Below are 12,246 nucleotides of genomic sequence, written 5' to 3' on the forward strand. Positions count from 1 at the left end.
TCGCTGTCTCTTGGACTTAGATGAGGTGGAGGGGGTGGACGTGTTGTTTGGTTTCCCCATGACGATTCTGTCGTAACAACGATCTATAAAATCTGTCAGGCTGGCCAAATCCTCCTCGCTGTGCTCCAGAGTTAACCTTTTAAAGACACTATTTTCCTACTTTAAAGAATATTTTGATTAGGCTGGCACAAAATACAATTGAATGAAAGTATAAATGTTTGGGCGTGCCTAGTTTGAATCTGCCATCTCCCCGGAACTACGTCACCTACAGCATTAGCGTCACCTACCTGTATGTGGTTCGCTTTACCTTTGTGGTTCGCTTTACCTGCCTTTTCCACCAAACTCCTTCCGTTTCCACCATATCTTTCCTCACACACACACACACACACACACTCTTCTTCTACATACATGTTCTATTCTTACATGCAGATATTACCGTATTAACTACGTCCACTGAATTAGAGAAAATAAATGAAAGAGGGAAAGAAAATGTCAGCATGTGAGAGTAAGAATATATGTACAGTATGTGAGAGAGAAAATGTGTGTATGTATGAATAAAACTGTGTGTGTGTGAGGATGAATTATGGCCTATACAGCTCCTCATACCTGTCTGTCCACTTCTACCTCACCTGTCTAGTTTCCTCCTGTCAGCAGCATCTTTTCATCTCCTCCATCATGTCCTCACTGAGGAGTCTCATATTAAAGTAGAAGCAGGACAAAGTGGTGATTGGTCTCTTAGAGGCTGGGGGTGAAAGCTTCTCACACACAAGGAGCTCAGACATTTCATTCATTTCCCTCATGTTTGATGAAGCTGCTTAAAAACAGTCAGATGTAGAGGAGAAGGGATTAGATGGAGACAGAAGCCAAACCTGACCCCCCTCCTCCTTTCAGAGTGGAGCCTATTGGAGAGCGATGGCTGAGACCAGGTCTGAGAAAGTGTGTGTGTGTGTTTTCATTGGATTCATCACTTTCAAAGTCAGCATCAAAGTGTCAATAGATCAACACCTGAATCTGGATTGGTTCTGTTCTCTCCATCAGATTCCTGGAAAGTCAATGGAAGCAAACACGGTGAACAGGAAGCTCCACCTGTCTGACAACAACAGGAAGTTTCCATTAGTGGACGTCCCTCAGTCATGTCCTGATCATCCAGACAGATGTGATGGCGCCCTCTTCAGGTTCTGTGTGGAAATGTTCTGACTGCTCGCTGTTACTGGGATGTTAGTGGAGAGGAGACGTTTGTCAGTGAGTTCCAGAGGAACCAGAAGGAGAGGAACCAGTAAAGACGGCGTGTTGGGAGGAAATGAATCCTCATGGAGTCTGAGCTGCTCTCATCGTCATGGTTACGCTGTCTCTCACAGTAACAGATGAACAGCATGTCCTCCTCCTCCGTCTCCAGCAGTAGCAGCGTATGTGGAGCGTCCTGCTGGAACTCTGTCCTTCTACAGAGTCTCCTCTGACTCTGATCTTCCTCCACATCTTCATCAGCACCTTCATCATCCTCTGCTTCCTGGGTTTGGCTTCTTGTTCAGCTTGTTTTCTTCCTCAGTGTTTGTGTTGTGTAAAGAGTTTGATCCTGTCAGACATTATTAACCAGAGTTCAGTCTGGAAGCGTCTGTCTTCTGGAAATGAAAATCCTCCCAGTGCGTCGCTCTGTTTGCCTCATTCTGTCCTTCATTTAATTTTTTTACTCTTTCACATGTTGAATTAGAGATTTTTTCACATCAGAAATAGTTTCTGAAACAAAAAGTCGAATGTTCAGTTTTCCCATTCTGTCTCCAGATGTTTGACTTTGGATTAAATTCTTCAAACTCCACATTTCAAATAAACTTTCATGAATCTGTTTTCAGTCAGCAGGTGAATTTTAAATGTTTGAGCTGAAAACTTTCACTGTTTCATTTAAATGTAGTTTATCAGCTTCAGTCTGCTTCATGTTTCTTTAAATGAAGATTTTGATGCTTTTATTTGAACATTCCTGACTTTCTTACAGGGATAATTGAAGGTTGGAGCTTCTACCTCACCTGGCAGTAAAAGCTGAACCTGCATGAACCATCAGGGAATTCAAAGATGGAAAAGCAGCTCATTTGTGCACATTGAAATAATTCAGACCTTTAAGGCCTTTGTGAAGTATTGATGCATGTAGCGGCTCAAACAGGGAGAGCAGCTGCTAATCCTGCCATCACCTCAACCAGAGTTTACACTTCAGAGCTAAACTAGAAACTTCTGCCATTTCTACACAATCAAGCCAACAGTGATGCTGAAGCAGAAGAGCTCATTTCTGACAAACCTTTACACGGAAAAGAAGCAGCGACACTAAACCAGCAGAGGAAGTCTGAGGAAACCTTTTAGAAACACTCAGCTTCTAAAATCAGCTTCAACATGAATCACTGATGGGATTAAAAGATGTTTCCATCAGCAGCAGGAACAACAGTTTCCTGCACTTTGTTCTGATTCTAGCTGCCATTTTATCATAGAAAGAAGAGCCAGCAGGACCTGAGACTGGACTCATGAGACTGGACCGCTGTAGCCATGCACACACAGCTGGATGATGCAGATGTTAGAGGGAACGATGGAGACTCAGAGGAGAAAAAGCTTTGATCCTCTGAGTTCAGAGCTCATCTCATGGCTGTTTGAAGGCTCATCATGATCTAAAGTTGGACTTAAACCTGAATCCGAGTTCAGTGTGAACAGTTCTAATGATGCTCAGATGATGCATTAATCCCAGCAGAAAAAACATCTGGAACGTTCTGGCCTTTCCATCAGATTCTTTCCTGCTATCAACATGTTGGTGCTTGTGTTGTGATGATGTCGTTTCAGACTGGAAACTTCTGGAAACTGCATCATGAAGATTCTTGTGTTCAAACTGGAACAAAGACGTGACAATAAACACATTTCATTCTCCTCCACTTCCTGTGTGTGAGCGTGACGGCCAGCCACACATGCTAATATCTCCACCTCACCACCAGTAGATTTCCACTTTCATTGTCTCTGCAAGCAGAAGTCTAAACACGATACACACTATTTCACACACGTCTTTCCTTCCTTTCATTCCTCATACCTACAATATTGAACACACCTTCACGCTGTGAGGTCAGATTATGTTCGTATTCATGTGTTTCTTTTCTTTCAGGTACCTGGGTTCAGTCTCTCCTTCCTGGTGCAGCAAAGGCCTGGTCCAGGTCTGAGGACTGATAAACTACTGCAGCTTCATTGGATTCCACCACAACCCCCCTATGACACTGCAGAGTCATTGGGGGGGTTTGGCTTCATTTTGAGGTTGGTTCAAAATGTAGTAGCCATTTTATTTCCCCTCTTTGTGTTTACTTTGGCTTTTCTAAACTGGTGTTTAACTTCCTGTTTGATTGTTCAGGAAGTTTGTTTCTGTTCATTTATTCCTTCATTTCTTTCACTTCTCTTTACTTCGGATTTTCACTCTACTTCTATTTATTTGGCCTCTTGTCAGGCTGTTTAGTTAAATCCTGGATGTGGTGACAGGGTTCAGGTTTTGGGGTAAATGAAGCAGTTTTGAAGCAAACCTGCATCCTGCTGCCTTACTGCTTGGTCCCTGATGGAGCATTAGAGGAGAAATAAACGCTGGGAGGCCTGGAAGTGGACAGGTGGGACATCAGCATGATTACAAATCCAAACTTTGGTCCTAGAGTCGGGAACAGATGGAGGAAGACGAGGAACTTTCCAGGGATAAATACATAAAAGCAACATATGGAGGCAAACACACGGCAGAAGCAGCAAATATGCAAGTTTGATGCCAAAAAGCCCAAAAAGTGGAAGTGAACATCTAAATGAAGAAAAATAAAAACTTCTCAGTTTACTTTCTGCTTCCAAAAAGGCTCTAAAATCTACTTTCACATCCAGGAGCCGTTGCAGGGATTTCACTAAATATTTATTGTAGCTGGACATAGAATTTCACCTTAAACCAGATAAGAGAAGTTTTACATTTTTATTTCCAGTGTAAAATCCACCTTTATAAAAAGATAAAAAGCAATGATTTCTCCCTCCAAAGCCATTTCTAAAGCATCTGTGACCTGGTCCCAATGACATCAGCTCAGTTTAGCTTTACAATGGTGGAAATACGCCTTCAGACAGTCTAGTGCTGCTTCATTCTGATCACATGTTCAAAGCGAACTCACTTGTAATTCCATCAAATGAAGCACAGAGCTAAAAGAAAACAGAGACGTCTGTTGAGGCCATGAGGAGGTGGACAACTTTCCAGCAGCTGCTTTTATGTGTGAATCAAACACTTCAGGCTACTTTGTTAGCATGTATTCCTTCAGGCTGCCCACACACACACATCTGAGTCTATTTAGTGGAAATACAAGTCTACTTTTCTTCAAGGCCTCAATACTGTGTCAAAGATTCCCACCGATATAAAATCCCCTGCAGGTACTATCGTCTCCCAGAGAAGGCCCCGTGGTCAAACCTCAGCTATGTGGAAGTTTCCTCTTCACTTTGCCCATGTGGGCTTTTCCCAGGATCTCTGCTTTCTTCCCAAAGTCCAGAAACATGCATGGTAGGTTTGCTGCTTCCAGACTGGATGTTTTAATGTGGGCATGTTTGCTTTTTAACTGTTTTTACCAACTGCAGCTGGAAGCTCCAGGCCACCATGACTGTAAAGCAGAATACTGATGTTTAACCCGTTCACACTTTGTTTCAACATGGCCTCCAAAAAGCAGAGTTTAAGAAAAATTTAATACTTCACGTTTTTATCACAAGCTAAATGAAAATAAAAGCTGGTTAAATGTTTCTTGTTGGTTTTTCAGCGTTCTCTCATCAGTTGTAATAAACATGTAATAAATGTGTTAAAGCAGCGAGTGTGAAAGGGAGACGGCAGCTTTGCATCAGGCTGGAACGTGCTCATAATGACGGATCAAAGCTGGAAACATCACTGACAACTTGCACCATGCAGGAATTTACTGGAAACATTTTAACTGCACATAGAAACATGCAGTTTAATAACTAATTCATCTGAGCTGAAACTGAGTCTAAATACAAGTTTTTATGACGTCTTTGAGCTGAATGGATCCACTGATTTCAGCATCAACTTTTCACTCAGCATTTCTTCACAGGGAAAAGTAAAACATGTACAGGCCCTCTGAAAACATACTTCTACCTGGATATAAGCAATAATCCCTGTTGACTGGTCAGAATGATGCATGCTGGGAAAAACATGACCGTGGCTGGACTAAAGTGAGGCAACCTGAAATATAAAAACATGTCAGAGTTCTTTAAAGGAAGCTTCAAAACTGAGCTTAAAGGTGCAGCATGGAACAAAAACAAAGGTCACTGACAGAAAATGTCACATATCATCAGAAACTGCTTCTATTGGCATCTAAACACTTTACTAAAATAACATGTTTTATTCTTTTACAATGAGACGTTTATATCTACGTGGCGTACGTCCACAGACATGCAGCTGCCACATTTGTGCCACCATTTTTACTACAGTGTCTCTGAACGGACAAACTGTGTGAAGTGAGAACCCTCTCAGCTTTAAAACTTCAGTAGCAGCTTTGTTTGATAGGGGCAGGAGCAGCGTTTGGGATAAGTAAGCTCTTAAAAGCACCATAGAAGAAGACATTCCACATGTAGACAGTGTGGAAGTAGCTACTGTAGTGCAGTCAACGCTGCACCTGAGGCCACCAGAAACACCTGACCTGGACAGCACCAAGAGAGTCAACAATGACGTCTATTGTTCACAATAAACCTGTTCTCTGATGTTCTCCAGGTTCTGTCCAGACAGGTCCTTCTTCTAGTGGTCCTGGTCTCTTGGTGGTCTTGGTGTCAGCACTCTTTCTGGGTCTGCTGCAGCTGGACGTTACAGGTAGATGTGATGGATCGGGCCGACCCAGAGTTTCTTTCCATCACACATAAAGAGAGTTCACACTCTAAACATGAAAGCTGAACATTTGTTCTTTTAAATAAAGAAATAAATAAATCTTTATTTGTACAGCACTTTTAACAAACAAGGTTTACAAAGTGCTGAACAGCACACAGCAAAGTAAGGTAATAAAACCAACAAAGAAAAGACACATGCATGAGTACATTTCCACAGACAAATAGAAGTCTGACAATAAATAAGTCAGAAATAAAGTAAATAAGTAAATAAAAAGGTTATAAAAAGGCCAGTGGATAAAAGTGTGTTTTAAGAAGTGACTTAAAAGATGAAAGTGATGGTGCCAGCCTTATCTCCTCAGGCAGGTGGTTCCAGAGTCGAGGGGCTCGGAGCCAAAAAGCTGGGTCACCTCTGGTCTTGAGTTTGGACCCTGGCACAGCTAAAAGGGACCTGCCTGAGGATCTAAGGCTGCGGGGAGGCTCATAGGGTGTCAGTAACTCTGTCATGTAGCCGGGTGCCAGACCTAAACGAGCTTTAAAAGTAATCAGTAAAACCTTAAAATCAATTCTAAAACGTACAGGGAGCCAGTGCAGCGAGGCTAAAACAGGGTCATATGTTGTCTTCTGCTAAAACCAGAGAGAAGCCGAGCTGCTGCCTTTTCAACAAGTTGGAGGCGAGAGAGGATTTATTGTCAAGACCGGAGAGGAGGGAGCTGCAGTAGTCGAGTCTGGAGAAAATGAGAGCATTGATAACTTTTTCTAAATCGGGCCGGGAGAGGACAGGTTTGATTTTACTGATGGTGCGGAGGTGAAGGAAACAGGACTGGGTGACTTTTCTGATGTGAAGATGAAAATTAAGATTGGAATCAAGTATAACACCCAGGTTTCTGGCAGAGGGGGTGATGTTAGAGGAGAGAGGACCAAGACTGTCTTCAATATGGGCGGTGGAGTGAGGAGGGTTGATGAAGATCATTTCAGATTTAGAACTGTTGAGTTGTAGAAAGTTTTGTGCCGTCCAACTGTTCACATGGTTGAAACACTCGAACACAGCAGCTCGGCTTCCAGTGTCTTTGAAAGAAATTAGAAAAAATAAATCACAAATAAAAGTCCAGCAAACAAAGAACTGAACACTTTTCCACAAGTCGTCCCGATCCTGGAAAACCCTGATTATAAACACGGATCCTAATTAAATACACAGAACACTAATGAAGTACATTAACTGGCCATAAAATATCTGCTATCTGGACGTTTCCTGGTCATGTTGACTGGGAATAAATAATTCTCTACATGTATTTATTTACCAGCCAGAAGGGACATTTTAAATGGAAATAAAAGCTAACAATCCTTTACTCTCAAACATGTTTATTGATCCATACGCTCTTTAGTGTATATTTTTAGGTGTATTGAGGACTGGAGCGTCCTGGGACAGAAGTAAACAGCCAGAACCCAGTCCTCAGTGGAGAACTGCTCCAGTCTGACACAGCTGTCCAGAATGAAGGAGATCAGGAGCTTATATAGAGGAGTCTTCCTGACTGGCCAATCACAGAGACAACGGAGCTGCTGGCGACCAATCCTGGAAGAGGGCGGAGCTGCAGACACAGGATCAGCAGCCAATCACCTGCAAGCACTGGCACAGTCCATTTACTAACTGCTTCATGAACATGGTGGTATCATCTGCTCGCTGGGTGATTGCTGGCTGTTTGCCTCAAACATTAAGTTTCCCAAAGTCTACATGTTTGTAAGGGTCTTTTCAAAAAGCCCGACTATGTGTAGGGCTGGGCCATGTGGCCTATAACTGATATCAAGATTTGTTTTTTCGCTTTAGCGATACATAATATATATCTTGATGTTTGAAATCTCTAAAACAGTAGTTCCCAATCTGGGATCTGGGACCTCCCCCAAAGAGCACAAGGGGTCCCTGTTAATAGTGTCTAATAAGCCAATATGAGCTGGAAGGCAGGTGTATGACACTTAAATAAAATATTCATTCATTCATTTATAAATAAATGAAACCCAGTGTTTCCCTGATCATTATATTAGGGGACGCCCCAACCCTCCAACATCAACCCGACCAAAGAAAATCCATTTTATTTTCTATAATTACTCATTTAATAACTTTTATATTTTTACATGGAATTATTTTAATGTGTATTCAAATATTATTTTATTATTTAGGTTTTTTCTATTTTCCACCAGATCCCATAGATAGATAGATAGATAGATAGATAGATAGATAGATAGATTGACCGACCGACCCACCCAAATGCAGAAACACTCAGTGAGACAAGGTGGGAGATGCAAACAATGTTTATTACAATGAATGTGGGTGGATTGGTCCAGGTCCGGGAGCTCTTCCTGCGAGGGGACAGAGGATTAATGTGGGTCTGAGAAGGTGCTTGATAATATCTGTTCTGGCAGCGGCTTACTGTAATCCAGAGGAAGACTGATGATGAAGGAGTAAGCCAGGAGTTGGTTTATGGTGGTGGTGAAAAGAGTTTGGTTGCAGGCAGGCAGTCGACTTGGCATGAGGGACAGTCCTTATCCAAGGTGCTGTGGTGATCCAAGGAAGCAAGGTCTAAGGCTGAGGAATAAAGATGACAAGATAAGTTTTACTGAGAACAAGGCACAAGGTAAGACTAGGAATGAGGCCTGGTTACCACGCAGTAAAGTGTGACAATCTGGCGAGGGCTGGAGCTCCTGCTTGCCCCTAAATAGCAGGGAGTAGAGCCAGATAACGAGCCTGCTGATGAGCTGCAGGTGGCGGCAATTGTGGCTCCAGACTCCGCCCTCAGTCCCCATGGTAACCTGCTCACCCCTACCTGCAAACTCATACACACACACAGAAACATGACATTGTACTTCAGAGTGGGACTTTAGCAACAAGGAAAATTTTTTCCCTTCAGCACATAAACACAGCTTTATAATAAGTATTCGTCTTTGAAGAGACTGTGTCAGAAACTGCAACTATTCAGGAGGAGAAACCAACTTGGAAGACGTGGCTGCATTCCTGCAAGAGGAAACAGCCGGTAATGGACAGATGCAAGGGTATCGATGGCTACACCTGTGTGCAGTACAGAGAGGATATGTGGTAACACAAGACACAGTAAGACAGCTGATCAAGCTGTTTGACCCTGAAGGCGTTGAACTCAGGCGGGCACGGCGCCTGAGACGCAGGCATCACCACAACAAAGGACCCAACGCTCTATGGCATGTGGATTCTTATGATAAACTGAAGCCATATGGCACTGCCATTAACGGGTGCATTGACGGTTTCAGTTGCTATGTTGTGTGGATAGAAGCCTACAGAACAAACAACCACCCCAAAGTAATTGTGGACTATTTCATTACTTCCATTGAGCGCTTGAGAGGATGTCCAGAGCGATTACGTGCTGACAGAGGTACTGAGAACGGCCACATCGAGAACATGATGGTCTTTTTGTGCAGGAATCAAGCAGATAGTTTAGCAAGAGACGAAGTTTCCTCTACGGCCGCAGTACTGCAAACCAGCGGATGGAGTCGTGGTGGAGAATCCTGAGGAAACAAAGTGCACCACTTTGGATAAACCTTTTCCAAACTCTCCAAGGTGATGGACGTTTCTCTGGTGACTTCTTAGATAAAAGTCTTATCCAATTCTGCTTCCTAAATCTAGTTCAGGTAAGTCTCCAGACATCTGTCCTCTTATTCTTCTATAGCTTACTGTCTGTCATGACTGCCCCATGGCAAAAACACACGAACCAACATTTTAAAGGTAAAACCTAGTTTACAGAATAACAATGGGAATAGCTGCTAAATGCACGATGCTCTTCATGTGGTAATGATATAATAATGATGCACAAAGAAAAACAACACTGAAACATTTTTCTATTAAATAGAATTAAAGAGTAAAACTGTGATGCTGAGAGGAGCGAGCAATCTTACTAAGCAAGTGAAAACTACATTTTGACAATAAAAGCTTTGGCAGTTTGAGTGGCAAAAGAAAAAGAGCATTTTGACCATAAACATGTTTCTACCTGTACGCGGGTCAGCACCTTGGAGAGCAGCGACTCGCAAAGTCCTGTCACCGTCAATTTTAACTTCATGTCTTTGTTCCGTGGCTTTATTACAAAAAATCCCACATCAGTTGGTTTTACGCAGCAACGGTTGGATTGTGTGTGTGTAATGCAAACATTTTTTTTGTTTGTTTGTTTTTATGCAGGATGAACTTGATGAATTCACACAAGATAAGAGCAAAGTCCGGCCATGGTGTTATTGGAGGTCGCCCTGTTCTCATCTACACACTTCCTGAGATGTATGGTGCCGAGGACAGCATGAAACCCGGTGACATGGTGGAGTTGGTCCTTTGCAAGCAAGAGTGTTCACCCAAAGGCCAAAACCCATGTGATGAAAGTGTGTTTGAGCTCTGCTGTCTTTTAATGCAGGAAAAGGGATGGATGCTCCTACAGATGCATCTTCTGCTGCTGAACTGTACACCTTATTAAGAAGTGAAATTATGATGAATATCTAAGGCTGGACAACTGTACCTGAGCTCTGGAGGACACTAATGCAGACTTCATCATATGAGACTCCATACAGGCCACATAATTAAAGCAGTATTCAAATAGACTGGATAAATGTGATGCTGTAAGATTCTATAACAAACTTGTACAAAAAAAAAAAAAAGTAGTGCTGGGCAACGATTAAAATTTTTAATCGCGATTAATCGCATTGTTACGCACAAAATGTCTCTTTCCTTTAAAAGAAGGCCTACGGTTATATAAAGAAAATACAGGAAATGTTGGTTTACCAACACGACATCAGGGGTCTCCAACCTGCGACTCTGGAGCTGCAAGTGTCTCTCTGGACCTTCCACAATGTCTCTAAATACGTGGCTAAAATATTTTTTAAATCTTTCTTGTCATTAGGTTGGAAACCAGGAACTTTTTTTTCTTTTACTTAACATCATTTTCCACAAATATCTACATCCCTTAGAAGAAAGTCTGTTTATCGTCTTTTTTGCTCTACCAAGGGGAGGCCTATGGGTAAGGCTCCTCTTGATAATGTGATTCATTTATTTATTTATTTACTTTGAATCACGGAATCTATGTAATCTTGCTGGACCCAACCGGAGGGGACAGAAAAAGATGGAAAAGAGCAAAAAGAGCAAAAGGGAAAGAAGAAAGGAGACAAAAAGATCACAGACAGAAGGAAAACGACCCTACAATCCACACCATCACCAGACAACAAACTGTTACACCTGTACATGAACACACCAGAAAATTTCCTGCAACTTTTACAAAAGCAGAAACACACACACAGAAAAAAACAAACTACAAAACAAAACAAAAAAAAAAACAGGGCTGCCAGTCATTAAGAGTATAACCAAATCAAATCAAAAAGACATAACAGCGACCAGATACTAACTCACAGGAAAAATACACATTTTTTTTTTTTTTTTTTTTTATAATTATCGCTTAATATTAAAGACCCACTAGACAACTCAGTGACTGTGTCAGCATGCAGAGCATGAGAAACAAGGAGTGATCAGTGATGAAGAGTGGTGAGTGAGATCATGCAAATGCGACCTCGCCTCCACGGAGGCCAGAGGCAGACCAGGGCCTGGGCCGGGCCCTCAGCAGCAGACCCGGAGCACCAACCCATGCCACCCCACCACAAAGACAACTCCAGCCCCACCCGAAGGGCGGCAGAGGAGAGCCCCAGCAAGAGCCCCCCACGGTCCCGGGGCACAGGCCCCAGTGGGCCAAGATCAGCAGCCGCCGGCCCCGCCAGGGACCGGCCCACCCAGGGCCGCCCAAGCGAAGGGCCCAGGGCCCCAGGAGCCCAGAGGCGGCCGCCCCACCCCTCAAAGGCAGAGGGCCCGCAACATGCCCAGGAGGACCAGGCCCCCCCAGACAGCCACCCGGCGTAGGCCAGCACACACCCTGACGTTCCAGCCGCACACCCCGGGAACCAGGGCACCACCGGCCCCCTCCCCCAACTCCCCATCCACCCCAGCCGCACCCCATACAACCCCACACTCACACCCTCCCCCGTGCCGCACCCACAACCGCCCACCACCACACAATCACGCCACACACAACCCCCCCACCACGCCCCGTGGGGGACACCCCAGGCGGACCAGCGTACAGCGGGCCCCAACCCCCATAGAGCCAGCAGCCCACCAGCGCCGCCATCCCGGGACCCGGCCCCGGGACAACCCCCCCCCCGCCCACCCCCAGCCACACACAGTAGGAGCAGGGGTGTGAGAGGTCCCCAATACCCTCTCCCTCCCCGCTCCTGACTGTTTATGTAGTGTGTGTTGTGTGCAATTAAAATTGAGGGGCAGTGACTGCAATGAGCTGCACCGCCATGCCATGCCCCCCAGGTGTTGTTTGTGTGTTGTGTTTCTTGTGTTTTGGTGTC

Source organism: Melanotaenia boesemani, chromosome 2, assembly GCF_017639745.1.
Source record: "Melanotaenia boesemani isolate fMelBoe1 chromosome 2, fMelBoe1.pri, whole genome shotgun sequence".
In the NCBI taxonomy this organism is placed as follows: Eukaryota; Metazoa; Chordata; class Actinopteri; order Atheriniformes; family Melanotaeniidae; genus Melanotaenia; species Melanotaenia boesemani.